The sequence below is a fragment of the Schistocerca nitens genome, chromosome 6 (assembly GCF_023898315.1).
Source record: "Schistocerca nitens isolate TAMUIC-IGC-003100 chromosome 6, iqSchNite1.1, whole genome shotgun sequence".
NCBI lineage: Eukaryota > Metazoa > Arthropoda > Insecta > Orthoptera > Acrididae > Schistocerca > Schistocerca nitens.
This window is the reverse complement of record NC_064619.1, coordinates 704,135,863-704,163,794: the sequence shown is the minus strand read 5'-3', so window position 1 is coordinate 704,163,794 and position 27,932 is coordinate 704,135,863. Positions and strand designations below refer to the sequence as shown.

The window sequence follows — 27,932 nt, the reverse complement described above, 5'->3', positions numbered from 1 at the left end:
GGAGATAACCAGGGAGAGGGGAGGAGGAGATGGACAGAGAGTAGTTGGGGGGGGGGGAGGGGTTGGTGGTGAAGGAGGCAGTTAGAAGATGGATAGGGATTGTGAGCAGTGGAAAAGAAAGAGGGGGGGGGGAGGAAAGGTCAAAGAGAGGCGAGAGGAGGAGATGGGTAGAGACAGGGGGAGGAAGAGATGTACAAAGAGAGGAGGAGGAGGAGGAGGAGATGTACTGATGGAAAGGAAGGACTGGATGGATGAAGGGAGAGGGAGTAGATGTACATAGGAGAGAGATGGGGAGAGGATGGGATGGGCTAGGAGAGGGGGCAGGAGGAGAAGGAGGTAGATAGGGAGAGGGGGAAAAGATGAACAGAGAGAGGCAGATGAGGAGTTGGCCACTGAGAGGGGGAAGACATGATGCACAGAGAGATGGGGAAAGAAACAGGTGGAAAGAGAGAGGACAGTGGAGGAAACAGGCAAAGAAAGGAGGAGGAGGGGATGTGTACAGTATATGTGCATGTGAGCACAGCCATGGGTAACAGGTTAGTTTCTGATAACACTGTTACTAAATAAAATAGTGGTGTCTAGCTAATGAGACCCAACCACAGAATTCTCCTTCAGCATACACAGAAAATTTAACTCTTCTAGATTTCTTTCTTGCTCTATAGTTAGTAATAACTGAAGTGGTAACCCAATAAAACAGCTTATGTAACACTTGCTCTCCTGAATAAATAAATAAATAAATCCGTTGACAGAAATTTATAATTTCAGCACAGAGAACATATGGAAAGTCCAGAGAAATATGTTGATGTAATAAAATTGCGACACAGTAAGAAAACACTATGGAGTCCAGCAGGCCAGTCTTTTTCGATAATTCTGATGACAGTTATTCTGCGTAGCACATACACATTGAAATCTGTAAACAAAATCATTTACCCTTCAATGTATCTCTAAACACCAAAGACTGCCATTGCTGACCAAAAGATAAGGGAAAGGAAACTGAAAAGCCTTACAGGTAGATAGGCTTGCATCCACAAGTGGAGTATAAATGAGCTGACTACTTGTGCATAGGAACTGAGACATTTGTCACCAGACAAAATCCTGTGTTTACAACGAATCTGGTTTTAGGATTCTGATGCATTTATGGTAGGAGGTTCAAGTCTCCACAGAATGGGAAAACCTAGAGTGCTAAAGGTGAAATAGCCATCTGTATAAAAGATGCATATTACTCCTTAAATGTGCACCTTACTACCAACCTAGATGCAGCTAATGAAACAGTGCACTTACACTGTAAGTTACAGTGTAAGGTGCAGTGTTCTCTATATCAGTCTGCCCCACCTCCATCTCCACACTCATGAAGCAATAAATAAGGAACTTTCATCTGATTCCATCATACTGCTCCCCTATACATTTCTTCTTTCTGAAAATTTCAGGATACATAATATGCTACAAAACATCTTCTAACACTTGCATCAGAGGTTGGTGTGTTGAGAGCTTTTTATTGTTAGAAGAGATAGAGGAGATAGGTCTTTCAAATACAGAGCAGAGAGCACTGTTCAGTACTGATATGGGGTAGCTCTTCACCACAAATCTCCCCATACATCTCTCATTACACACTGCTGCCTAAGCAGACATTGTGGACTGGGAGAGGGCAATTATTTCTCATTCAGATGACTGCTCCCTCATACAGTTCCATGTCACAGTCATTCCCCAAAAGAAAATCAGGGTAGATGCACAACAAAGCAAACTAGATGTTATAAAGCCAACTGGTTGTTTTGGACATTGCGATGGTCTCTAGGAAGGATGGACAACATTACAATCATGATCCTATGCTCTGTGAGAGCTTCTGTTTGGTCTGCAGCCGTATTTCAAAGATAGCCTGTTCTTTGTTGGAATGAAGAATGCTGTTCTGCAGTCATGTGCAGGTGTTCATCATTGAGAAGGTTCAAATATCCGACAGCTGCAGGGAACCTCACAACATTTAAGGAAATGACAGCATGATGAAGGTCAACTATTGAAGGTAGCAAAAGGGGGTAGGACATGAGTAACTGAACAATATAAACTGTTCCATTAAATTTACGTAGATGTCGCTGAGAAAGAGATTTAGTGTTCCATAAATAATAAAGTACACAATTGCCCTTTCTTTGCGTGAGAGCTGTATTCTTGTTTGTGTATAGATATTACACCATGTTGTGGTAATTCACATGAATAGCAAAATAAGTCATCCTTGCTCTTTTTATGAGGGTGTGCTGAAAAGTAATGCCTCTTAACTTCTTATGTGAAAACTGTTAAAGCTTTTAAATAAAACAAATGTTATTAACATTCTACATCTTTATTCTTCATATGAACATATTTGCAGCATTTTGCTGCTAGAGGGCTCCGAATTGTAGCATGTGCATCTACATCAATACTCTGCAATCCACCTTACTGTGCATGGCGGGAAGGTAGATTGCACTACTAGTAATTCCTTTCTTGTTCCACTCACAGATAGAATGAGGGAAAAATGACTATCTATATGCCTCCATATGAGTCCTGATTTCCTGTACCTTATCTTCATGGTCACTAGGCACAATGTATGTTGGAGGCAACACAATCATTCTGCATTCAGCTTCAAATGCTGGTTCTCTAAATTTACTCAGTAGTGTTCCTTGAAAAGAATGTGGCCTTCCCTCCAAGTATTTCCATTTGAGTTCCTGAAGCATCTCCATAATGTTTGTGTGTTGTTCAAACCTACCAGTAACAAATCTAGCAGCCTGCCTCTGAACTGCTTCAATGTATTCCTTTAATCTGACTTGGTACAGGTCCTGAACTCTCGAACAGTACTCAAGAACAAGATGCACTACTGTCCTGTACGCGGTCTCCTTTAAAGATGAAAAACACTTTTCTAGAATTCTCCCAATAAACCGAAGTTGACCATTTGCCTTTCCCACCGAAATCCTCATATTTGTTCATTTTATTTTGCCAATGTTACACCCAGATATTTAAATGACTTGACTTGTTAAGCAGGTCACTACTAATGCCATATCTGAACATTACAGGTTTGTTTTTCTACTCATCTGCATTAACTTACATTTTTCTACATTTAGAGCTAGCTGCCATTCATCACACCAATTACAAATTTTGTCTAAGTTATCTTGTGGCCTCCTACAATTACTCAACTTTGACACCTTACTGTACACCACAGCATCATCAGCAAGCAACTGCAGATTTCTGCCCATCCTCTCTGACAAATCATTTATGTATATAGAGAATGATAGCGATCCTATCACACTTCCCTGGGGCACTCCTGACGATACCCTTGTCTCTGATGAAGACTCACCATCAAGGACAACATACTGGGGCCTATAATTTAAGAAAGCTTTGAGCCACTCACACATCTGTGAATCTGTTCCATTTGTTTATACTTTCTTTAACAGCCTGCAGTGGGGCACCATGTCAAATGCTTTCCAGAAATCTAGAAATACAGAATTTTCCGGTTGCCCTTCATCCATAGTTAGCAGTATATCATGCGGGAAAAGGGCAAGCTGAGTTTCACACAAGTAATGCTTTCTAAAACCACACTGATTCATGGACATAATCTTCTTGGTCTCAAAATTTATTGTATTCGAAACGACAATATCTTCAAGGACTCTACAGCAAACCGATGTTAGGGTCCATTGTTGTGTCCTTCTTATACACAAGAGTCACCTGCACTTTTTTCAGCCACTTGGGACTTTGTGCTGGGCTAGAGATTCATGATAAATGCAACCTAAGTAAGGGGCCAATGCCGTATGGTATTCTTTGAAAAAATGAATTGGGATTCCATCTGGATCAGGCGACTTACTTGTTTTCAACTCCTTCAGTTGTTTCTCTATGCCAGGGATGCTTATTACTATGTTGGCCACACAGGAGTCTGTTCGATGTTCAATTGACAGTACGTTTGTATGATTCTCCTGAGTGAATGATTTTCTGGATGTGAAATTTAAAACTTGGGCTTTCGTTTTGGTGTCTTCAACTGCCACACCAGACTGGTCAACAAGTGACTGGATGGAAGCCTTAGACCACTCTGTGATTTTACCTAGAACACAAATTTTCTCATGTTCTCTGCCAGATCTTTTGCTAAGGTATGATGGCAGTAGTTGTTGTATGCTTGTGCATAGATCTTTTCACAGATGCATGAATCTCTACTAGCCTTTGCTTGTCTCTTTTGAGCAGCAGCCTCCACTTCCTCAGCATTTTCCAATTCTCTTTATTAAACCATGGTGGATCTTTTCTATCCTTAATCTGCTTACGAGAAGCATAATTCTTCAGAACATGATTTACAATCTGCTTAAACTTTGCCCATGATTCTTCTAAGTCCATCTCATTGGAACTAAGTGATGTCAGTTCTCTGTCTAACTGAGATGCTAACAGCTGCTTATCTGCTCTTTCTAGCAGAAACACTCTCCTAGCCATTTTAACTGATTTATTAACTTTCATAACCGTAGTTGCTGTAATGACATTATGATTGCTAATCCTCATTTCTGTACTGATGTTGTCGATAAGGTTGGCTTGTTTGCGGCTACAAGATCCAACATATTTCCATTACATGTGGGCTGCTGATTTTCAGAAAATGTGTTCAAAAGTACTTCACATGAGTGTCTGTTTGTATCCCGGCAATGAATCTATAGACATACCAGTCTATTCTTGGTAGGTTAGTCGCATCCAACTAGTAATGCATGATCTGACCATAGGCTTTCTTTGAATGAATCTACAACGGTCAAAGCAGAAATGATTGACTGGTATAAACATCCATCAATTAACTTGGTTTCACCTAGACCTGTTATACGTGACCATATAACTTCACTGTCACAGCCAACTTCGACCTCAGTGGAGACAATATTTTTGTCAGCTGCAATGAACACTCACCTTCTCATCGCCTCTAGTCTGTCTTTCTGATGTATGTTCCATGACTCACTAAATACCTCAGAGATTTCCACTTAAGCTTTCAGCCAGTTCCCGAGAATTATTTGAGTTTGAGAACTTTCCTGGAGGGCAGTAAATTTGGGACCTTCGTTACAAACACTTCAACAATTTACTGACAAAATTTGACAGTCCAAGCGTCTTTACTCTGAGCACAGGCTGATTTCCCCTGCTGTACATCGACTGGTGAGTGTTCATCAGACTACCTCAAACTACCGCCTAGCCTAAAAAAAAAACCATGTGCACTCCACAAGTTCTCTGCTATGTGAGTAGCTGCTTCCTTTAAATAGTCACCACAGACCTAACAAGAGGAGTCCTACAAATACCCAGTAAATAATGCAGGTCTAGAAATCTGCAGCCAAGACCATCACAGAGTCAACGAATCCTTTGGTACAGACCTCCCCACTTGGCTTCAAACCAAAGACCCTGATCAACTCTGTGAACACTGTTCAAAATTGAAAGCCCTGGTTACACCCCACATATGAGGCCAGCAGCCTTCAACACTTCCACCAGCCGTCTGTATGAACTGAGGATGGCCTCAGAACACATGTGGCCAGTGTCATTGGTGCTGACGTGAGCCACAACTTGCAGATGGAAGTACTCTGCATGCTCCATAGCTGCAGACAAGGCCGCCTCCACATCTTGGATAAGGCCTCCTGAAAGACATATCGAGTGCACACTGGCTTTTTTTCCAGCCTAAGGAGCTCCAGAAAGTGCATAATGTTGGAGCTCCCAATAGCTGATAAACCTCTTCCCCCATGTGCCTGCTTGGACCTTGCTCACAGGGTGAATGTACAAGGCCACACGACCAGTCTCCATATTGGTGCTCTGCCTCCAGTGATGCTAACGCGTTACCACTTACCACTCGTCCTGCTAACGATCCACAGCATCAGATACACTAGGAGGTGGCTTGGTAGCAGAGCCTATGGGTGAAACAAGTGACACCTGAGGAGTCCCATGCAACATGCCAGATTCTCTGTCACTGCTACACCGTGACGCAGTAGCTTGAAGGTGACTGACCATAGCCAAAGTGCATTCAGCTGTTTGTGAACTATGGCTAGCTCCTCTTGCATCTGCACACAGCATACACACATCCTACTCATCCTAGCTAATACTAACTGAAGAAGTAAACTGTAAATGGAGATAGACTCCTAGATATGCAACTTGCTACCCTTATGATGTGTCACCAATGGACGCTGATGCCTCAATAAGCTATGTAGCTGATTGTTCAGAAGAAATGAAAACTGCTACAGACTGCCCAAATTTACACTTATTAAATGCAAGCATACACTTATTAAACAGAAACATACACAAAATTTGATAAATATACTATGAGGAAAAGACAGGAAAAGATAAACATTCTGCAGTGACAGTATCAACAAACTGGTCTTCTGTTGGGAGAAATGTGTTCATCTCCAGGGTGACTATGCTGAAAAATAAAAATGTAGAAATGAAGGAAAAAATGTAGATTGTTAAATAAAAAGTTCAGAGGCATTACTTTCCAGCATTCCCTCATAACTTTATCTAGTTAAAACGATTTCTTTAATCTAGGTAAGCTGCAATTTCAGGCTCACCTCCTGAAGCCAGGGAAGGAATGTGTGATTCTCAATTCCTCTCTCACTACGTGAAGTTGGAGCATGTCACCAACTACCATCTTGACTGAGTTCCTTAATCAAGACAGCTGTTTTCAGTACCAGCTCTGCAATTATTGATCTGTCACTGACATCTTGCTATCACTGGGAACAGCTATACAATGACTATTTATATGCAGCTGGGCATTTATTCATGAACAATGTTTCAATTTCTGCTCTCCTTTCAGTCTCATAGTACATCCTGTCAGGTGTAACTGACTGGAAGGCAACAGGAGTGAACAGAAAAAAATTTAACTATTTGAAAACTAAGTGTATTTGTGCAGTTTTCAACCATTCATATACAGCTATTAATATTTTTATGATCCTGTCTTGACTACATATGCAGTGCACATTGTTTTTCCAAACTAAACCTGTCTCTGTAGTGAAGGTCACTAACACATCCATGTGCAGTGGTACTCCCAAGGAGATAGAGGGTTTAAATCGTGGCAATGAAACAAATTTTCACTGTCAGTATTCAGCCAGCATCGAGAGTAGAGGCAGTGGTGTAAAGTTCCTGATCACTAGACTTTCCACAGATGTTCTGGATTAAATTCTAAACCTCTCACACTGTCTCACTGAGCAAAGACATGTGCCATTTCATGGTGATCCATCAGTTGGTTAGGGATATTAATCCCAGCAATCCCCTTGGTGGTATTTCAGCGGAATAGGCTATGTGTTGGCACCAGGTTTCATGCCATCCCTTTCCTTGTCATCATAAAATCTAATCATGACACCACGCTATACACAAAACAGTCACAGTCAGCAACACCAATGATACATGTAAGACACAACTATCACACATCATGAGAAAAGAGGCCATTGTGCATGGAGGAAGAAAACTCTTTATGATGAAAACTCTTTATGATTAGGCGGCTGAACCTATTCCTTATTTCGTTTTTCTAGACCATCATTTCTGAAGTTTAGCATGAGCAGGTGTTATTTGCAGGGGAAACAGAAACTCTTGACATTAAGTTTGTAGGTCAGCCACAAGTCACAATCAATATTTTTTCATTGACTGGGTTTGCTCAATTTAACAAGAGCATCATCAGAAACCAGTTAATAAAACAAATTGTTTGTGACTCATGACTGCCTTACAAACTTAATTTCTGAAGTTATAGAATGCAGTTATCTGCAGCTGCAGCTGCTTGTCCACTGCTAGAGTACTTGCTAATTTGTATGTTTTGCTGTCCATCTTATTACATTACAAATCTTGAACAGAATGTTAATTACAACTTTCTGTAGCTATTTGAAAATATGACCTGCATTAGATTCCAGGTGGCAGGTGTCAAAATTGTACGCAGTAATAACTGATTTCCACGTTACAGTATATTGTTAAACTGAACGTCATATTGCACTAATTGTGAACAATCTTTTGAATGGGTGCACTTGGACAAAACATTTTGTTTGTTTTGTTTGTAATAAGAAACAACCCAATATTTGCTGTTCATACTGGGTATTACATGAAACAAATGATGAGCAGTTTTCAGTTGGGATGACTCCACCTGCACACTGTAAAAACAAAATTGCAAATATCTGCTCAAACAATAGAGGAAAATGTGTACAATGACTCTTATGGAGGGACAGAGATATGCTACAAGGTTGCACAGTGGTAGACATTGGACATGTATTTGAGAGATCTGAGGTTCAAATAACCATCAGGCCAAGCACATATAAGTTTTCTGTGCTTTTGATAAATTGGAAGTCTTGGGATGTTTCCTTTGAAAAAGACTTGCTTCCCCCCCACCCCCCCACCCCCTCCTCTCTCTCTCTCTCTCTGATATTTTTCAGTGAAGATTATGCACATCCATTCATCACAAGGCTATAGAGAGCATCAAGGTGGAAATTAACAGCCTGCATATAAAAGGGATAGTCATAAAGTTTTAATTATCACTTCAAGAAATATCAAGCTACAGCCATGAAATCAGGTGATGAGGTTAGTTAACCTCTACACATTCACCTTTCAGTGCAACATAATTTTCTGCTGACAGATGAATGGCAGTGACCTTGTTGTAGAAGCGTGCATTTTGGTTGTTCAGGAAATATTACACCTCAATAATCATCTTGATATACCAGAAATATCTATCACACAATGATTTCTAAATCTGAAGAAAGAGAAAGAAGTCACTGCATATACTGTCAGAAGAATATTGGATTGAGGCAAAATTTGATACCCCAAAGGAGCAACATGTGTAGTGTGTTCTGACCGGAATGAGCTAGGGCATTGTAGTGGAACAAAATCACCTCCATCACCTCCCTCCCTCTGCAATGTCTTCCCACGATGCTTCACCTTGACAGCCTCCGATAACCTCATTAGGAGATTTCAGTAATACAGTCCTGTATGGTTTGTCTATTGTGAGCATAATCTGTTAGCACTACCCCATGACAGTCCCAAGTAACATTTGGTATCATTCACCCAATGACGATTGTGTTTTCACCTTTTTATACAGTGCAAATCTGTGAATCCATGTTTCCACTGCTTACTTTGCTTCTTTGTCTCAGGATCATAATGATACATTCTGCAATCATTCATGGTGATTAGGTGGCTAAAGAAATCATCTGGATTGCCCTGACACTGCTGCAACATCTACACTGATGCCATGGTTTGCTGGGATTTTTGAATAGATGTTAACAGTCGTGGAAACAACTAGGCAACAATCTGTGTCATGTAATTCTTCAGACTTTGCTGGTAGTTTGTTTGACAACTCAAGACCTGTGCCATTTTCAAAATGTTCAGCATGTTTTAAATTGATCCATGATGATTTTCACTTTTTGCACTATCACTTTGATTGTAATACACGGGTCTTCCAACACTAGAGCCTCCACATTTCTTACAATTCCCAGTTATTCACTGAGAAATGGTCTGCCACTTTGTTCTTCATCATTCAGACTTCTTTGACCACACTAGAAGCGTCTCTGTCGTCTAACCACTATGTAATATGATAGTGCACTGTTGCCATATGCTTCTGTCAGCTCAGCAGGAATTGTTAGATTGTTAGTGAGTTGTTCCTTCTCAAACACAGAAAAAAATTACCGTATTTTACAGACTATTACACGCAGAAAATTCTCACCAGTGTTAAAAATGGCCATATATTTGATGTCACGGGAAACCTGTCTCCCTCTGGCAACATTGGATTCAACTGGCAGCAGCATTGCACCAACAGCAAACATGAGTTGCGGGGATTCATAAGCTTGCTAGCACTTTCTCCCTCCTGCCCTGCCAACACAAGCCCACAACACTGTCTAGCATACGATACATCATTGCAGCATACAATTCCAGTGAATTTGAATTGAAAGTAATTTGTGTTATGGGTAACAGTACAATATTTTTGCTAGTAGCTGGTTTTGTAATGGAAAAAAATAAAAGATATTCATATGATGAGGGCTATAATAATATGCAGAAGAACATGGAAACAGAGGAGTTGAATGATTTTGACCCTCCACCAACAGAAAAAAACATTCGCAATTGGCAGGCTAGTAAAGAAGAACTGAAAAAATAAATAAATAAATAAAAAGAGGAAGACTGAATGCGCAAATAGAGGGCTAAATGCAAAATGGCCAAAACTAGAAGATGATGTACTGAAATGGATTCATGGACACCATCAAAGTGGCACTGGAATTAATACAAAAATTATCCAAACACATGCTCATAAGCTAGCACTACAGTGGAACTTAGCAGACTTTAAGGGTGGAGCTGATTCATGTTTCAAGTTTATGAAGTATCATACACTTACCAGGTGAACCAAAACATCTCAAAAAATGCCACAAGAGCATGAAGAGAAAATATTTTTCCATCACTTTATTATTCAATATCAAAAAAAGACCAGAGTGGAACTAAGCCAAATAGTGAATATGTTCAGAACTCCTCGGGCATTTGTTGTTTCGAGAAACAGAACTGTTGCCATAAAAGGTACTAAAACTGTAACTATAAAAACAAGTGGACATGATAAAATGCACTACACTGTTGTCCTTTTGACGATATTAAACTTAATCCAATGACCCTTTACAACCAAAAAACAATGCCAAAACCTTCTGAAATACTCTCAGGTGCAGTTGTTCATGTACATGACAAGAGTAGGAGGGACAAGACTTGTGTGAAATCATAGATTAACAGAGTGTGGTAGGGAAGGAAAGGTACTTTATTGAAGAAGAGTTCTCATTTCATTCTAGATAAGTTCAGTAGTCATCTGAAAAATTCTGTGAAAGAGAAATTGAGACAGGGAGATACAGAGCTTGCTGTTATTCTGGGAGGACTTACTTCACAATTGTAACCTCTTGATGCCTCGATAAATAAATCATTTAAGGTATACACATCATAAAAGTTTTGCACACCTCAGTTCCGAGAGTTCTGGAACCTGTACAGAAAATTGGAACAGAGGTCAACATAAACATCATTTTGGCCCTTTTTATTGCTAATGAAAATCACACATTGCTTGTTGTACCACCATACAGTGAGATGTTTAGAGGCGGTGGTCCAGATTGCTGTACACACCGGTACCTCTAATACCCAATAGCACATCCTCTTGCATTAATGCATGCCTGCATTCATTTTGGCATACTATCCACATGTTCATCAAGTCACTGTTGGTCCAGATTGTCCCACTCGTCAATGGCAATTCGGTGTAGATCTCTCAGAGTGGTTGGTGGACCATGTGGTACATAAACAGCCATTTCAATCTATCCCAGGCATGTTCGATAGGGTCCATGTCTGCAGAACATGCTGGCCACTCTAGTCCAGTGATGTCATTATCCTGAAGAAAGTCATTCACAAGATGTGCACAATGGGGCATGAATTGCCATCCATGAAGACGAATGCTTCATCAATATGCTGCCGATATGGTTGCACTATTGGCCAGAGGATGGCATGCACATATCGTACAGCCATTACAGCACCTTCCATGACCACCAGTTGCATACGTCGGCCCCACATAATGTCACCCCAAAACAGCAGGGAACATCCACCTTGCTGCATTCGCTGGACAGCATGTCTAAGGTGTTCAGCCTGACTCGTTGCCTCTCCAATGATTGTCTGGTTGAACGCATATGCGACACTCAGCAGTGAGGAGAATGTGATGCCAATCCTGAGCGGTCCATCTGCACCTCGCTGCATGGTGTCATGGTTGCAAAGACGGACCTCATCTTGGACGTCGAGAGTGAAGTTGCTCATCATGCAGCCTATTGCCCACTGTTTGAGTCATAACATGACGTCCTGTGCCTGCACAAAAAGCATTATTCAACATGGTGGCACTGCTGTCAGTGTTCCTCCGAGCCATAATCTGTAGGTAGCCTTCATCAACTGCTTTGGTTCACTCCGAGACACCTGGACACTTCCCTTGTTGAGAACCCTTCCTGTCACAAAGTAACAATGCGGACATGATCAAACTGCAGTGTTGACCGTTTAGGCGTGGTTGAACTACAGACAACATGAGCCGTGTTTCTCCTTCCTGATGGAATGACTGGAACTGATCAGCTGTTGGACCTCCACCATCTAATAGTTGCTGCTCATGCATGGTTGTTTATATCTTTGAGCAGATATAGTGTCATCTCTGATCAGTCAAAGGGACTGTGTCTGTCCACAGTGAACGTCTATCATCAGGAGTTCTGGGAAACAGGATTATGCAAAGCTTTTTTTGATGTGTGTATATATGAGAGAGGATTAGAAAAAAGGAATTATGGATGAAATCCACCATGAATTCACCCCAAAGGGAGCTTTAAAACAAAAAGTGCAGCGTAAGTAACATTCTTGATGGCAGTGAAGACCATCTTATGTATGAGGAGCACACTGATGATGAAGTAGAAGAAAGTTCAGGTGTGAACTTTGGGGATTTTAAATGTTAGTGCAGTTTTATAAACTAAGAATTTTTTTAAAGTCTGGCTTTAGAACCTAATAATAAAAATGGTAAAAATGTTATTTAAAAAAAGTTAAATTAAAAATTGAGATGCACCTTATAGTCCATAGCATTGTATTGTCCATAAAATATGGTACCATATGATGCTCCACCTTATCACTAAGCTGTGACATTTGACTTAGTTGTTCAATATACACTGTCAAGTCACAATGATGCGACCACCTGCCAAAAGCCTGAATAACCACCTTTCACTGCACAAACCACTACGGGACATGCAGGAAGACTGTCAGTGAGGTGTTGGAAGCTGCTGACATGGACGTGGAGCCATGTCAGCTCCAGCGCCGTGGGCAGCTGCGTATAGGTTTCTCGATTGAGGATCTGTGGTGTGAACAGCCCGAACAGTATGGTCCCACAGATTCTCAACTGAGTTTAAATCCTTCGGTGGCTAGGGGAGTACAGTAAACTTGTACTGGTGCTGTTTGAACTGTGCATGTACACTGTAAGCTGTGTGACATGTTGCGTTACCCTGCTGGTAAGTGTCATCGTGCTTAGGAACAACAAACTGCTATGTAGGGGTGGACGTGGTTCCCAAGGATAGCTGCATACTTGTGTTGATACATTGTGCCATCCAAAATGAAAACTCGTTTAGGCAATCTCATGGAAATATTCCAAAGCCATAATGCTCCCTCATCTGGCATGGACCCTTCCATTGGTTGTTGCATGGTGCTTGCTTTCACAAGTTTTATGTCAATGGCTCCTGGAATGTGAGTTATCTGAAAAGGTCACCTGTTGCCACTCAGTGGATATCCATTTGCTGTACTGGCATGCAAATTCCAGCTCTCAAAGCTGCTGAACACAAATCAGTGTGGGTGCTTGAACTGGGTGCCTGCTGTGGAGACCCATACGCAGCAGTGTTCACTGAACGGTCATTGAGGAAACACTGTTGGTAGCCCTTTGGTTTATCTGGACAGTCAGTTGCTCAACAGTTGCACATGTATTTGCCCATACACATCCCTGCAACTGTCATTCACACCTGTCATCTATGGCCCATGGTGCATCACAGTTGCCTTGGTACTGGTTTTGGATAGTGCCATTTTGCCATGCATAGTATACTTCAACCACGACGGCATGCAGACAGTTTAGAAACTTACCCATTTCAGAAATACTTCCACCCTTGGCCTAAAAACCAATGATTGTGCCCTTTTGGATGTCAGATAAATCACTTCTGTTTCTGCAATATGATGATGATTTGTGCTATTTTCCCTATCCCCTGACATGCTTTAAATACACTCTACTTCTGGTGCTGCAATCTGCGACTGTGAGTGGTTATTACACATTGACATCAAACATTCACAACCTCTTCTGTTGTTTGTCACCATCAGCACCCATTTTGTGGTCTAGTGGATAGCATTGCTGCCTTTGGATCATGGGGTCTCGGGTTCAATTCCTATCCAGGTTGGGGATTATCTCTGCCCGGGAACTGGGTGTTTGTGTTGTCCTCATTATTTCATCATCATCATCATCATCTTTTGTGATAGGGGCTAGATTGGACTGTGTAAAAAATTGGACTGTGTAAAAATTTGGACTTTGTGCGGGTGCTGATGACTGCACAGTTGAGCACCCCAAAAACCAGACAGCATCATCATCAGCAGCAACAGCACCCTTTTAGTAGCCTCGTCTTCAAGGAGTCTACCAATAATTTTATGGTATTCTTAAGCTGTCTTTGTAATTTGTCATAAAGTCAAGATGTATTTTTTGAAATAGGGAAATAAGCAATAATCAAACAATAGAAAATTCAGGATGGAATGTAACAATATTATGAAAAGGAAAGTTGCAACTCACCATATAGAAGAGATGCTGAGTCTCAGATAGGCACAACAAAAAGATTGTCACAAATAAGCTTTTGGCCAGTATGGCCTTCGTCAAAAATATATGACAGACATACACACACCCACACAAATGCAACTCACACATCCACGGCTGCAGTCTCTGACACACTGAGAGTAGTAGGACCATTGCATGACAGTGTGGGGGTAAGGAGGAGGTGGGGTGGGGAGGGATATTAGTACGGAGGGGGGGGGGGGGCAGTGAAGTGCTACTGGGGAGTGTGCAGGGATGAGGTGGAGAGAGGGTAGGGCAGCCATCCAGCCCCTTCTCTGTTTCCATTCCAGCACTACAAAGCCCTCATTCCACCATCGCATCCAGTCCTTTTACTTTTCTGCACCCGCCTCTCCCCCTCCCCCCATCTCTCCCCTGCCCTCCATCTAGCCTCCAGACTGCACACAGCTGCCCTACCCTCTCTCCACCTCATTCCTGTGTGCTCCCCTGCAGCACTTCACTGTCCCCCACCCCCACCCTTCTATCCCTCCCCGTCACTGCCCCAGCCTCCTCCTTACCGCCACCCAGTTGCCAGTCCCATCATGCAGTGGTGCTGCTGCTCCCAGTGTGGCTTCAGTTGCCAGACACTGTAGTCGTGTGTGTATTAGTTGCATTTGTGTGTGTGTGTGTGTGTGTGTGTGTGTGGGTGGGTGGGTATGTGGGTGGGTGGGTGGTCTATTTTTGATGAAGGTCATACTGGCCAAAAGCTTATTTGTGAAAGTCTTTTTGTTGTGCCTATCTGCGACCCAGCTTCTCCACTATGTGGTGAAATAAGCAATAGTTATACTCATTTAGAACAGCAGCAGTAACCTCTACTTACAGGTCTATCTACACTCCCATTTTTAAAGAACCAGGCACAATATACATATTTGCACTCACTAGATTTGAGATTTTTTAGATTTTTGCAGAGATAAACAAAAACTAAAAAGTGCACTGTTGCAGGGAAATTCCAGAATAGAAAAGAAGGCAAGCATTCACCAATAGCTCAAAGATGTGTGAAATACAGACGCATGCATCAGCACAGAGACATAAAAATGATGGAAATTTCTGGATGTAACAATTCATAAAATAAGGGAAAGGCACCACTCACCTATAGCAGACTGATGTGTAGCACTTACACACATCGAACAGAGAGCAGTATTCACTAGCTTTCAACCTCTTACCCATATTTCTAGCAAATCTACACATATTACACTCACACACAAGCACGCAGACACACTATTTTGGTGTCTGTGCATGTGAATGTGTGTACTTCTTGTAGAAAATGAGCAAGAGCTCGACAGCTAGTGAACATTGTTATCTGTTATGAAGTTTACGCACCAGACATCGGTCCACCATAAGTGAGTGGTTGCCTTTCCCTTATTTAATCTGCTGTTCCAGCACAGAATCTTAATTAACTTTTGAGCAACCATTCTTTCCCCAGATTTTCTTGGCATGATTGATTAATATTGTGCTTCCAGTGTTGTTTCCATTTTGTGCACAGTATCTTGATCACTGACCCAGCCATCTTCACCAGGTGGTGCCTGGTTGGTAGCAAGTACACATAATAGCAAAACTGGTAGTGCTTGAAGAGCATGGATGCATCAGTTGTCAAAATGTTGTGCATAAAATGAAAACAACAACTTGGCAGAACACTCAGGAGCACAACATCATTCTTTCTCGAGTTTAATACCAATTTAATCAACTAAATACTAAGGTGCAAACAGAAGATAAAGACAGTTGTGTAATACAACTGAGAAAGTAATTGCTTTTTTCAAAGGAGTGGCTTTTCTTTGACTAATATAAGCAGTATCATGGCATTTAATTGTTAATATAGCGCACAGATTAAGTTTATAAGAGTTTCTTCTCGTTTGCTAATGCATGCCTTGACTTGTTCTACATTTCTGAAGGTGTTCATTCTTCATGGAATATACAGAATACAACAAACGAATTAAAATTCTAAAACACACACACACACACACACACATACACACACACACACACACACACACACACACACACACACACCTCCGTCTCTCTCTCTCTCTCTCTCACTCACTCACTCACTCACCACTCACTCACACTCTTTGCAAATGAAGTTACATACTGTCACACACTTTGTAAATGAAGTTATGTCTATTGCTCAGATATGTAGAAAAAACACAGGCCTTTTTGCCCACTTTTGCTGCCTATTGCCACAGTGGATGCTTTTCTGTAGAATTCCAGCAGGGATTGATCAGGAAGCATGTTCTGAAAACTTAACTAATGTAAGATCAAAGGTAGTACCACTGATCCCTGTTTACCTAACAGATCAGCCACAGGAGGCCTATTACAGAGAGCTCTCTCTCTCTCTCTCTCTCTCTCTCTCTCTCTCTCTCTCTCTCTCTCTCTCTCTCTCACACGCACGCACACACGTGCGCGCGCGCGTGCCCGCGCGCGCACGCACACACACACACACACACACACACACACACCACACACACACACACACACACACACACACAAATGCAAAAGAAATCAAAATAGATTCAACCCATGAAAATATTTTGTTTATCATAAAAGTCTAACCACAACTTTTTTAAATCTCTGATTTCTTCTCCATTAAGTCATCATTATTAATGTGATTTGAGGAAGTATGTAATTACATGTTTTCGAGATTCTCATTTGATTATACCCTTATATTCAAGAGAAATTGCATTTGGAAAAAAAAGTTGCCCAAAAAATTTATATTCCTCCCCTTCTTGTTATGTAATAAAATGTTTGTACATTAAGTGTCTGAACTTAAGTAATTTATATTTACATACTTAAATGTTCATCATCTGACTGGTGCTGCAGTTACGTGTCAATTTTATCAAAATGGGGATAATGTATGATTGTTTGTTACTCCATAGTAATCCCCATTGTTAAGCAGTAGTTACTTATTTATTGTGTTTCTGTCTGTAGGTACAGTGTAATTTGTCACAAAAACTAAAAGCTGAGCCTCTATTCATCATATCCTCCTTTTTTAAAAGCTTTTTTCTCAAGTAATGGTGGAAATGTATGGTGACCTAACTGTGTCTGTTTTCATTGTGTTTTTTACAGCAGTTTTCATAACATCCGATGGCAGGTAAGTCAGGATCAAAATAGATGTAGCCTGTGAAGATGGTAGTTCATTTTCTGCCATTGCTGTTGTACATGTGTAAGCTGAAAATATATTTCTGTTGGCAACAGCAGTATTGGAGGCTTATGAAGATGAAATAATAAAAACAGCAACAGTTTTACAGAAAAATGTTATTGATCATTGATGATATCTTTACAAATCTGTTGTTATTGTTCTTTAACAAAAATAGTATTACTGATTTAGCTGTAAGAAAAACTGTATATAATGCATATTTTGTTTCAGTCATTAGGTATAGTATAATTTTCTGGGGGTCTGAAAAAACAAATTTACTTAGAGCTTTTAGACTACAAAAAAGAATCATCCGAGCAATGGTGGGAGCAAAACCAAAGCAACACTGCAAACCTTTATTTGTAAAACTGGATCTAATGAGCATTCCAAGCATATACATCTATGAAACTCTCACTTTCACGAAAAGAAACCCACAACTTTTTGAGGGCAACTTCTTCTTGCATTAATATGATACTAGACATAGAACGAGCTACATGTTACCTACCCACCATTTAAAATCATATGAAAAAACCCCATACTATATGGGCATGAAATTTGTAAATAAAATATGGAAAGATATGGATGACCCAAATGTAAAAGGTACCAAAAGAGACCTGGAAAAATATCTGAAAGATAAATGTTACTATAGTGTAGAAGATTTCATGAATGGTAACAATGCATTATAATTGTAATTAAAATACCTCTTTGAAGATGTTACACCATGTATATTATTAGTTTATTGTCTATTTTTAGTATTGTTATATATAGTGTAAAACTGACAAGTCACCTATGTCACAATCTTTGATTGTATAAGGCATGTTATGTGATAATAAAAATTGAATTGAATTGAATTGAATTGAATGTTGCTTTACAGGTAGCTGTTATTCCTACAGTCTAAATAGAATATGCCTACTTGTTTTTATAACTGGCCATTAATACGTATCTATGTCTTCATTGTTACAGAATGGATTTTTCTACGTGAGTGTGAGTGTGCTGTATCTAATTAGCTCATCATTAATTATTCATCTAATCCATGTATACCACGAGTCATACTCTTGGGTTCCAAAATGGACTCGAGAACAGCTTCTCATAGCAGGGGTAAGACTTGCTGAACTTCACTTATATTTGTATTGTATTGTATATTTATTGGTCCTGTGAATCATACATTGTGAAGTGATACATAGTGATATAGAACAAGTAAAATAATTGCAATAAACTTTGAACAGAAACTGTTATATGGTTTACAGTATACAGCAATATAAGCCTAATATACGGAAAAAAACAGACCACAAACAAATTTTACACACACAGAGTTCTCACTTTTGGCCTTGATTTACATATACACACAAATATAGAACAGTCCACGTATACATAGAATACACTAATAAATTTGTACATACACTTTTCTTATTTTGGCCTTAATTGTATAAACTATTTAAATTTTTCACATATTTACATAGTAGATAACGATTCATCAACACTAAAGTAGCAACTCTGTAACAAGTAGCAATCACTGCAGTTTTGAATTTTTGCTTTCAGGTAGTTCAGGTAGTTTGTTGTACAGTTTTTTCTGTGCTTGCAGGAATCCTCCTTGTTTTAGCGCTGTTATGTGCAAACTGCGCATGTAAATTTTGTGTTGTAAGAGTGAATATTTTAGTATTTTAGAGCAATCTTGCAGCTGTGATCTACAATTTTCCTCATAAACTTGATTGTTTCTAACAATGGAAAATCTGGGATGGAATTAAGAATAGTATGAAAAGGATAGTTGCTACTCACTATACAGCGGAGATGATGAGTCACAGAAAGGTGCAACAAAAAGACTGTCACAAAGTGAGCTTTTGGCCAACAATGTTTGTCAGTAATAGACAACATACACACACACACACACACACACACACAAAATGCAAGCTGCAGATGAAACTCATACACAGATGATCACAGTCTCTGGCTGTTCAGTTCTATGGTTGATGGTTGCAGTTCGAGGCTGTTTCTTCTGAACCATGTATAGATGCCCAGTGATTTGTTTTTGTGTGTTTATTATTAAGTTATTCATTGTGAACCATTCTGATGTATGTGAAGTGCTCTTTTTTGTTTCATTTTGGAGTTCTTCTAGGTCTTTTCTTTGATAAGAATAATTGAATTATCAGCATATTTAATGTACATATAGTTTAGGGCGAGTCGTTCCGAGTCATTTATAAACAGTAACAACAAACTAGTCCCAGTATGGAACCCTGTGGCACACCATATTTAACACAATATTTTTCTGAATGATAGAAAATTAAAATTTTGCTTTCTTTGTACAAGACTTCAACTATTTGTTGTCTGTTTTGTAGATATGACCTTCTCCACTCATACACTGAGCCTCTGAAATGAAGATCATCTGACTTTCTAAGCAAAAGATCTAGGAATGTTGCTGCCCATGTGTCGTTTTTCATATAATGTATTCAAAGCTTCATTTAGGAAATCAATAATAGCTGCCTTGGTTGATTTACCTGGCCGGCCGGCGTGGCCGAGCAGTTCTAGGCGCTACAGTCTGGAACAGCGTGAACGCTACGGTCGCAAGTTCGAATCCTGCCTCGGGCATGGATGTTTGTGAAGTCCTTAGGTTAGTTAGGTTTAAGTAGCTCTAAGTTCTAGGGGACTCATGACCTCAGAAGTTAAGTCCCATAGTGCTCAGAGCCATTTGAACCATTTTTTGATTTACCTGTTTGGACACCATGCGATGTGGTCGAGAAAATTGTCTTTTCTTTTCTTTTTTTAATGAAATCTATGAGTCTTTTGTAAAAGATTTTTCAATTATTTTTGAAAAACAGATAGTAGAGAGACTGGCCTATAATTTGTTACATCTGTTTTTTTACCTTTTTTCATATAATGGCTTCACCTTAGCTATTTTTAGGTTTTCTGGGAAGATTCCCTCAGAAAGTGAGCTATTCCATGTGTCAACCATGGGCCTAACTACTAGGGGTGCACATTTTTTAATCATATGGTCAGGTATATTGTCAATACGAATGGAAGATTTTGATTTTAGCTCCTCTATTGTTTTCTTGTTCATCTGTTGGGTTGTCACAATGGATAGTTTTAATTTCTCAGCTGCTTCAGTAAATTATGAGTTCAAATTATTTGCTGTCTGATGGGGATCAGATATTACAGATGAATTTTCTTTCAGTTTGATGTTATGGTATTTTCTCTGTTTCACTCCTGTTTTATGTCTTACAATGTCCCATGTGGCTTTCATTTTATTTGGTTCATTTGCTATGAAGGAAGTATTTGCCATTATTCTGGCTTCTTTTATGATTTTAGTTAAAATCTTTTTGTAATTCTTAAAATGGGAATCAAATCCTGTGAATATTGGTAGTGACCTTTCATTTGGGCAAAGAGCAGAGTTGACCTCTCCATGACAAACATGTTTCTCAGCATAATGTGTTTAATTTCACTGGCTCGTTAGTACTGTTTAAAAGAAAACAGGGCTCATTTTTTTAACTTTTTACTTTTATTCTCTGTAGTTAGTGACTTTAGCCATGGGCTTTGTGCCACTTGCAGCATCACAAATTATGTAACTGTGATAAATTATGTATCTTGTTATACCAGTCTCAGTGTAGTCTTCAGTCAGTTTGTGACTGGTTTTGGTGTATTATACAGTTGCACACAGTCAAAGATGGATAAGGATTGTGCTCGTAATGTACATATGCAAGAAGAATTGGCAGCTGTCCAGAAATAGCCATAAGCTGCATTGCTCCTCAATTTCAACGGTGTTGGGCACCTCTAGTGTCTCTTGCATTACCTGTACCATGATACAGTTGCCTCTATGCAGAAGGCAAATATGGTGGACTGGCAACATTGGAATTTTCTTATGTCTTATCAGAAGATTTGGGGTGTTACCCATTATTGAGGGCATATATGGGCCAGTGAAAAATACACTGTCTGTTAGGACTGTGGTTTATTTTCTACAATGTTTGGACAAACATGGGGGGTCAATATGTAGGTTATTGGGGGGCTCCAGTTTTATTTATTTATTTTATTTAGACATTGTGACATCTTGTGCACATATAGAGCAAGCCAATATACAGTTCAGAGTCAAATAAAAAATTGTTAAGGCTTTCGTGGCCACTTGTTGACAAACTGCCTATTTGCTTCTGTCCCGGGTTCTTCGGCCGACATTCGTCTGATAATTTTACTGATGTTTCGCAAGTACAAGTGGCCAGCATTGTGAAAGCTTCACCCTCCATTGCCAATGGTGAACTGGAGCCGAGCTCATGGCTGCAGACTATATGTACCTGGTGCGCCAACGTCTGAGGTGCTTCTCCACGGTCATTTCTGGTGCAGTTCTCCTCTTGCTACCTTCGATGGTCGTTCGCTGCAGTATGGGGAGCCAGGATCCATTTGCTTTAAGGCTTTCCTCTTTCTTGTTGAAGCTGTTCCCATGTTTGTGTATTTCTACAGCTTCTCTAAACAAGCGGTTGTGATAGTGATTCTCTATAGCCAGAATTTCGTGACGGTGAATTTTATTACATGGCCGGTCTTATTCAGTGTGTGCTCTGCCATGGCCAATTTCTCCACCTGCCCCAACCTGCAGTGTCGCTTATGTTCTTTGGTCCTAGTGTTGATTGATCATCCAGTCATTCCAACATAAACTTTTTCACATGTGCATGGTAAGTGGTATATTCCCGACATTACAAGTGAGTCCCTTTTATCCTTTGCCGATCTAAGACATTCTTTGATCTTCCTTGTCAGTTTGAAAATTGTTGTTTCACCCTGTTTGTGCAATATATGGCTGATTCTGTCCATCACTCTGGGAATGTATGGCAGTAAGGCTGTCCCTGACATTTCTTTTCCTGATTTCTTATTTCATCTAGTGTTTGGCTCTGTTACACTTCTAATATAATCTGTGAAGTACCCATTGCTCCTCAGAACACTTTCCAGATGTTGCATTTCACGTTTGAGGTGCTGCAGCTCACATATTCATCCTGCTCATGTTACAATTGTATGAATCATGCCTCTTTCCTGGCTCGGGTGGTGGTTTGATAGTTTGTGCAGGTATCGGTCCGTGTGTGTCAGTTTTCAGTTCACACTGTGTCCCAGGTTTTCACCATCCCTTGTGACCAGCACATCTAGAAATGGTAGTTGTTTGTCCTTTTCTACTTCCATCATAAATTTTATGTTGGTGTGGAGGCTCTTCAAGTGTCTTAGGAAGTCACCAAGCTGTTCTTCACCATGGCTCCACACAACGAAAGTATCATCGACGTATCTGTACCACACCTTAGGTTTACAAGTCACCAAGTCCAGTGTCTGTGCTTCAAAATGCTCCATGAAGAAGTTGGCCACCACTGGACTAAGGGGATTACCCATGGCAACGCCTTCCAGCTGTTCGTAGAAATGGCCATTCCATGTGAAATAGCTGATGGTGGACATGCATGGAAGAGCTTGGTGATGTCTTGTGGGAAAATGAAACTGATGTGCTGCAGAGTGTCACTGAGTGGCACTTTCATAAACAAAGAAACAATATCAAAGCTGACCAGGACGTCATTTGGTGCAAGTTTTAGTTTCTTCAGCATCTCAATGAAATGTCCTGAGTCCTTTATGTATGTGTCAGTCTTTCCCATGTGCAGCTGGAGCAGAGAGGCCAGTTTATACATCAGTGAGCCAGGAGTGCTAACAATTGGTCTTAGTGGAACGTTGTTCTTGTGGATCTTAGGTAATCCATACAGCCAAGGTGGTAGGGCTTCTGTGTTGCGCATGTTTCTCTGTATGTCCACCAGCAGAGAAGACGCCTTGATTAACCGATTTGTATTCCATGTGATACCGTGCATCAGATCTGCACTTAGTTTTCAGTATGTCATCGGATCTAATAGGTCTCGGATCTTTTGCTCATAATCTTTGGTCTTCATTACGAGAGTTGCACTCCTCTTATCGGCAGGCAGTACCAATATACTCTTCTCGGCATTAAGATTCTTAATAGCTTGTACCGCTTCTTTCTTCAGATTGCAAGCTGGTGGTTTAGCTCGCCACAGTATCCCGGCTGTTTCAGTGCATATTTCCTCTGTCCTTTCAAAAGGAAGGGTACGAATGGGTGCTTCGGTGTTAGCAATGATGTCCTCCGTAGGTATAGTTCTTGGGATGATAATGAAATTCCCTCCTTCCTGAAAAACGTCAGTAAAATCATCAGACAAATGTCGGCCAAAGAATCTGAGACAGAAGCAAACAGGCAGTTTGTCAGAGTCAAATAATAGTCTACAATAACATTAACACAGTCTGTCAAATGTGACTGTTGTTGTTGTTGTTATGGTCTTCAGTCCAAAGACTGGTTTGATGCAGCTCTCCATGCTACTCTATCCTGTGCAAGCCTCTTCATCTCCAAATAACTACTGCAACCTACATCCCTCTGAATCTGCTTACTGTATTCATCTCTTGATCTCCCTCTACAATTTTTGGGCCACAATCTTCCCTCCAGTACTAAATTGATGATTCTTTGATGTCTTAGAATGTGTCCTACCAACTGATCCCTTCTTTTGGTAAGGTAGTACCACAAATTTCTCTTCTCCCAAATTCTATTCAGTACTTCCTCATTAGTTATGTGATCTACCCACCTAATCTTCAGGATTCATGTGTAGCACCACCTTTCAGAAGCTTCTATTCTTTTCTTCTCTAAACTATTTATTGTCCACGTTTCATTTCCATATTTAACTACACTCCATACAAATACTTTCTGACACTTGAATCTATACCCGATGTTAATAATTTTTTCTTCTTCAGAAATGCTTTTCTTGCCATTGCCAGTCTACATTTTATATTCTGCCTACTTCGACCATCATCACTTATTTTGCTTCCCAAATAACAAAACTCATTTACTGCTTTAAGTGTCTCATTTTCTTATAAACTTCCATCAGCATCACCTGATTTAATTCTACTACATTCTATTATTCTCATTTTGCTTTTTTTGATGTTCATTTTATATGCTTCTTTCAAGAGACTGTCCATTCTGTCCAACTGCTCTCTCAAGTCCTTTGCTGTCTCTGACAAAATTGCAATGTCATCAGCAAACCTGAAAGTTTTTATTTCTTCTCGCTGGATGTTAATTTTTACTCCAAATTTTTCTTTTGTTTATTTTACTGCTTGCTCAATATACAGATTGAATAACATTGGGGATAGGCTACAACCCTGTCTCCCTCTCTTCTCAACCACTGCTCCCCTTTCATGCCTCTCTGCCATCTGGTCTCTGTACAAATTGTAAATAGCCTTTTTGCTCCCTGTATTTTACCCCTGGTACTTTTAGAATTTGAAAGAGAGTACTCCAGTCAACATTGTCAAAAGCTTTCTCGAAGTCTACAAATTCTATAAATGGTGGTTTGCCTTTTACTAACCTATCTTTTATGAGAAGTTGTAAGGTCAGTATTGCCTCACGTGTTCCTACATTTCTTCAGAATCCGAACTGATCTTCCTGAAGGTTGTCTTCTATGAGATTTTCCGTTCTTCAGAAAAGGATTTGTGTTAGTGTTTTGCAGCTGTGACTTATTAATCTGGTAGTTCAGAATTTTGACACCTGTGAGTGCCTGCTTTCTTTGGCATTGGTTTTATTATTGGTATTTTGCCAGTCTCAAACATCTTGCTCACCAGATGAAAGAGTTTTGCCATGGCTGGCTCTTCCAAGGCTATGATTAGCTCTAATGGAATGTTGTCTACTTCTAGAGCCTTGTTTCAACTTAGATCTTTCAGTGCTTCATCAAATTCTTTATGCAGTATCAGATCTCCCTTCTCTTCTTCCTCTTCCATTTCCATAATATTGCCCTTAAGTGCATCTCCCTTGTATACACTTTCTATATACTCCTTCCACCTTCCTCCTTTCCCTTCTTTACTTAGGACTGGTTTTCCATCTGAGCTCTTGATATTCATACACATGGTTCTCTTTTCTCCAGAAGTCTCTTAAATTTTCCTGTAGGCAGTATTTATCTTACCCCTAATGCTACGTGCTCCTACATCCTAACATTTGTTCTCTAGCCATTCCTGCTTAGCCATTTTGCACTTCCTGCCAATGTCACTTTTTAGACATTTGTATTCCTCTTTCACCTTCTTCATTTATTGCATTTTTATATTTTCTCCTTTCATCGATTAAATTCAATATCTCTTGTGTTAGCCAAGGATTTCTACTAGCCCTTGTCTTTTTACCTACTTAATCCTCAGCTGCCTTCACTATTTCATCTCTCAAAGCTACCCATTCTTCTTCTATCGTATTTCTTTCCCCTGTTCTTGGCAAACATTTGATAATACTCCCTCTGAAACCCTCTAGAACCTCTTGTTTTTTTTTTCAGTTTATCTAGGCCCCATCTCATTCCTGCCTTTTTGTGGTTTCTTCAGTTTTAATCTGCAGTTCATAACCCATAAATTGTGGACAGACTCCACATCTGCCCCTGGAAATATCTTACAATTTCAAATCTGGTTCCTAAATCTCTGTCTAATCATTATATAATCAATCTGAAACCTTCCAGTGCCTCCAGATCTTTTCCAAGTATACAACCTTCTCTAATGATTTTTAAACCAAGTGTTAGCTATGATTAAACTACGCTCTGTGCAAAATTCTACCAGGTGGCTTTGTCTTTCATTCCTTTCCCCCAGTCCATATTCACCCACTACTCTTCCTTCTCTTCCTTTTCCTACTATTGAATTCCAGTCCGCCATGACTATTAAATTTTCAGCTCCCTTAACTATCTGAATAATTTCTTTTATCTCATCATACATTTCCTCAATCTCCTCCTCATCTGCAGAGTTAGTTGGCATATAAACTTGTACTACCATGGTGGGTGTGGGCTTCATGTCTATCCTGGTTACAATTATGCGTTCACTGTGCTGTTCATAGTAGCTTATCTGTGTTCCTACTTTTGTACTTGTTATTAAACCTATCTTACTTTACCCCTATTTGATTTTGTATTAATAACCCTGTATTCACCTGACCAGAAAACCTGTTCCTCCTGCCACTGAACTTCACTAATTACCACTATATCTAACTTTAAACTATCCACCTCCCTTTTCAAAATTTCTAACCTACCTGCCCAATTAAGGGCTCTGACATTTCACGCTCCAATCCGTAGAATGCCAGTTTTGTTTCTCCTGATGACCACATGCTCCTGAATAGTCCCTGCCCAGAGATATAAATGAGGGATTATTTTACCTCTGTAATATTTTACCCAAGAGGATGCCATAACCATTTAAAAATACAGTAAAACTGCATGCCCTTGGGAAAAACTACAGCTGTAGTTTTCCCCTGCTTAGAGCCGTTCACAGTACTAGCACAACAAGGCTGTTTTGGTTAATGTTACAAGGCCAGGTCAGTCAATCATCCAGACTTGCCCCTGAAACTATTGGAAAGCCTGCTGCCCCTCTTCAGGAACTACACATTTGTCTGACTTCTCAACGGATACCTCTCCATCGTGGTTGCACCTATAGTACAGCTATTTCTATCGCTGGACCTCCCCACAAACAACAAGGTCCATGGTTCATAGGGGAAAGGGGCCACATGTGATTAAGATAGACAATACAGAGCCTTTGAGTTCAAGCCTTGGTCCAGCACACAATTTTAATCTGCAAGAAAGTTCCAAAATGAATATATACTGGTGGTTTATCACACACATTTGCCATTTTAGGCATTTCATGAGATTTAGCTATATCTGTATGATTATTAAATAGCAGATATTGAAAGATACTTCATCTTCATCACAAATAGCCACACTTTTTGCTGAGTGTCAGGACTGCATGAACACAGTGCCTCCATGCTGAATGGTTATCAGCTTCTTGTACAGCATGCTGAAGAGGTGAACTGGAGATCTTCTTGATTTGACCTATCCACTTGCTTGTTGCTCTACCCCTTAGTCTCTTACTCTAGCTGTTCCCTTCCATGATTATTTTATTTAAATTTTCTCAATCTTTTCTCACAATATGGCCAAAGGACTGAAAAATTTTTGGTGACATGAGAAGAAAGATGTCTGACACATTTGTTCCTCTTTCAGTCCATTTTATGCGCAGAAACCTGCACCAAAACTCAAATGTATCAATACACTGCTTGTCTTGGGGCCATGTTTCACACCCAGTAAGGCCTTCATCAAAATTAGGCAACAAACACACACATACACATACAGACTCACACGAACATGCATTTGCGTGAGTGTGTATGTGTGTGTTTATCGTCTAATTTTGACGAAGGCTTTACTTCGTGAAAGCAATATTTGTGACAGTCTTTTTGTTCTGCCTATCATGGACTCAGCATCTCTGCCATATGGTGTGTGGCAGATTTCCTTTTCACAATATTGTTACATTCCATCCTGGATTTTCCCATTGTTTAATTTATGCCATGTGTTTGTGAGACACATAATGTCTCTGAAGGAAGAGTACCTGTGGGAGAAGGAGCAGCAACCTGCAGGACGCAGACATCATGCCAAAAACAGAAATGGCTGAGGAGGCAGGTGCCCAGCCCCGCATATAATCCATTCCTCCCCACATAGATGGTGCACCCATCGTAAGAGGGGACCC

At 40.1% G+C, this 27,932-nt stretch overlaps 1 protein-coding gene across 1 annotated transcript in view; it reads left to right on the top strand.

The window, feature by feature from the left end:
• The window catches only part of LOC126263581 (uncharacterized), a 130,990-nt gene that overhangs the window by 85,087 nt on the left and 17,971 nt on the right, over positions 1 to 27,932 (top strand). The window lies entirely within an intron of this gene.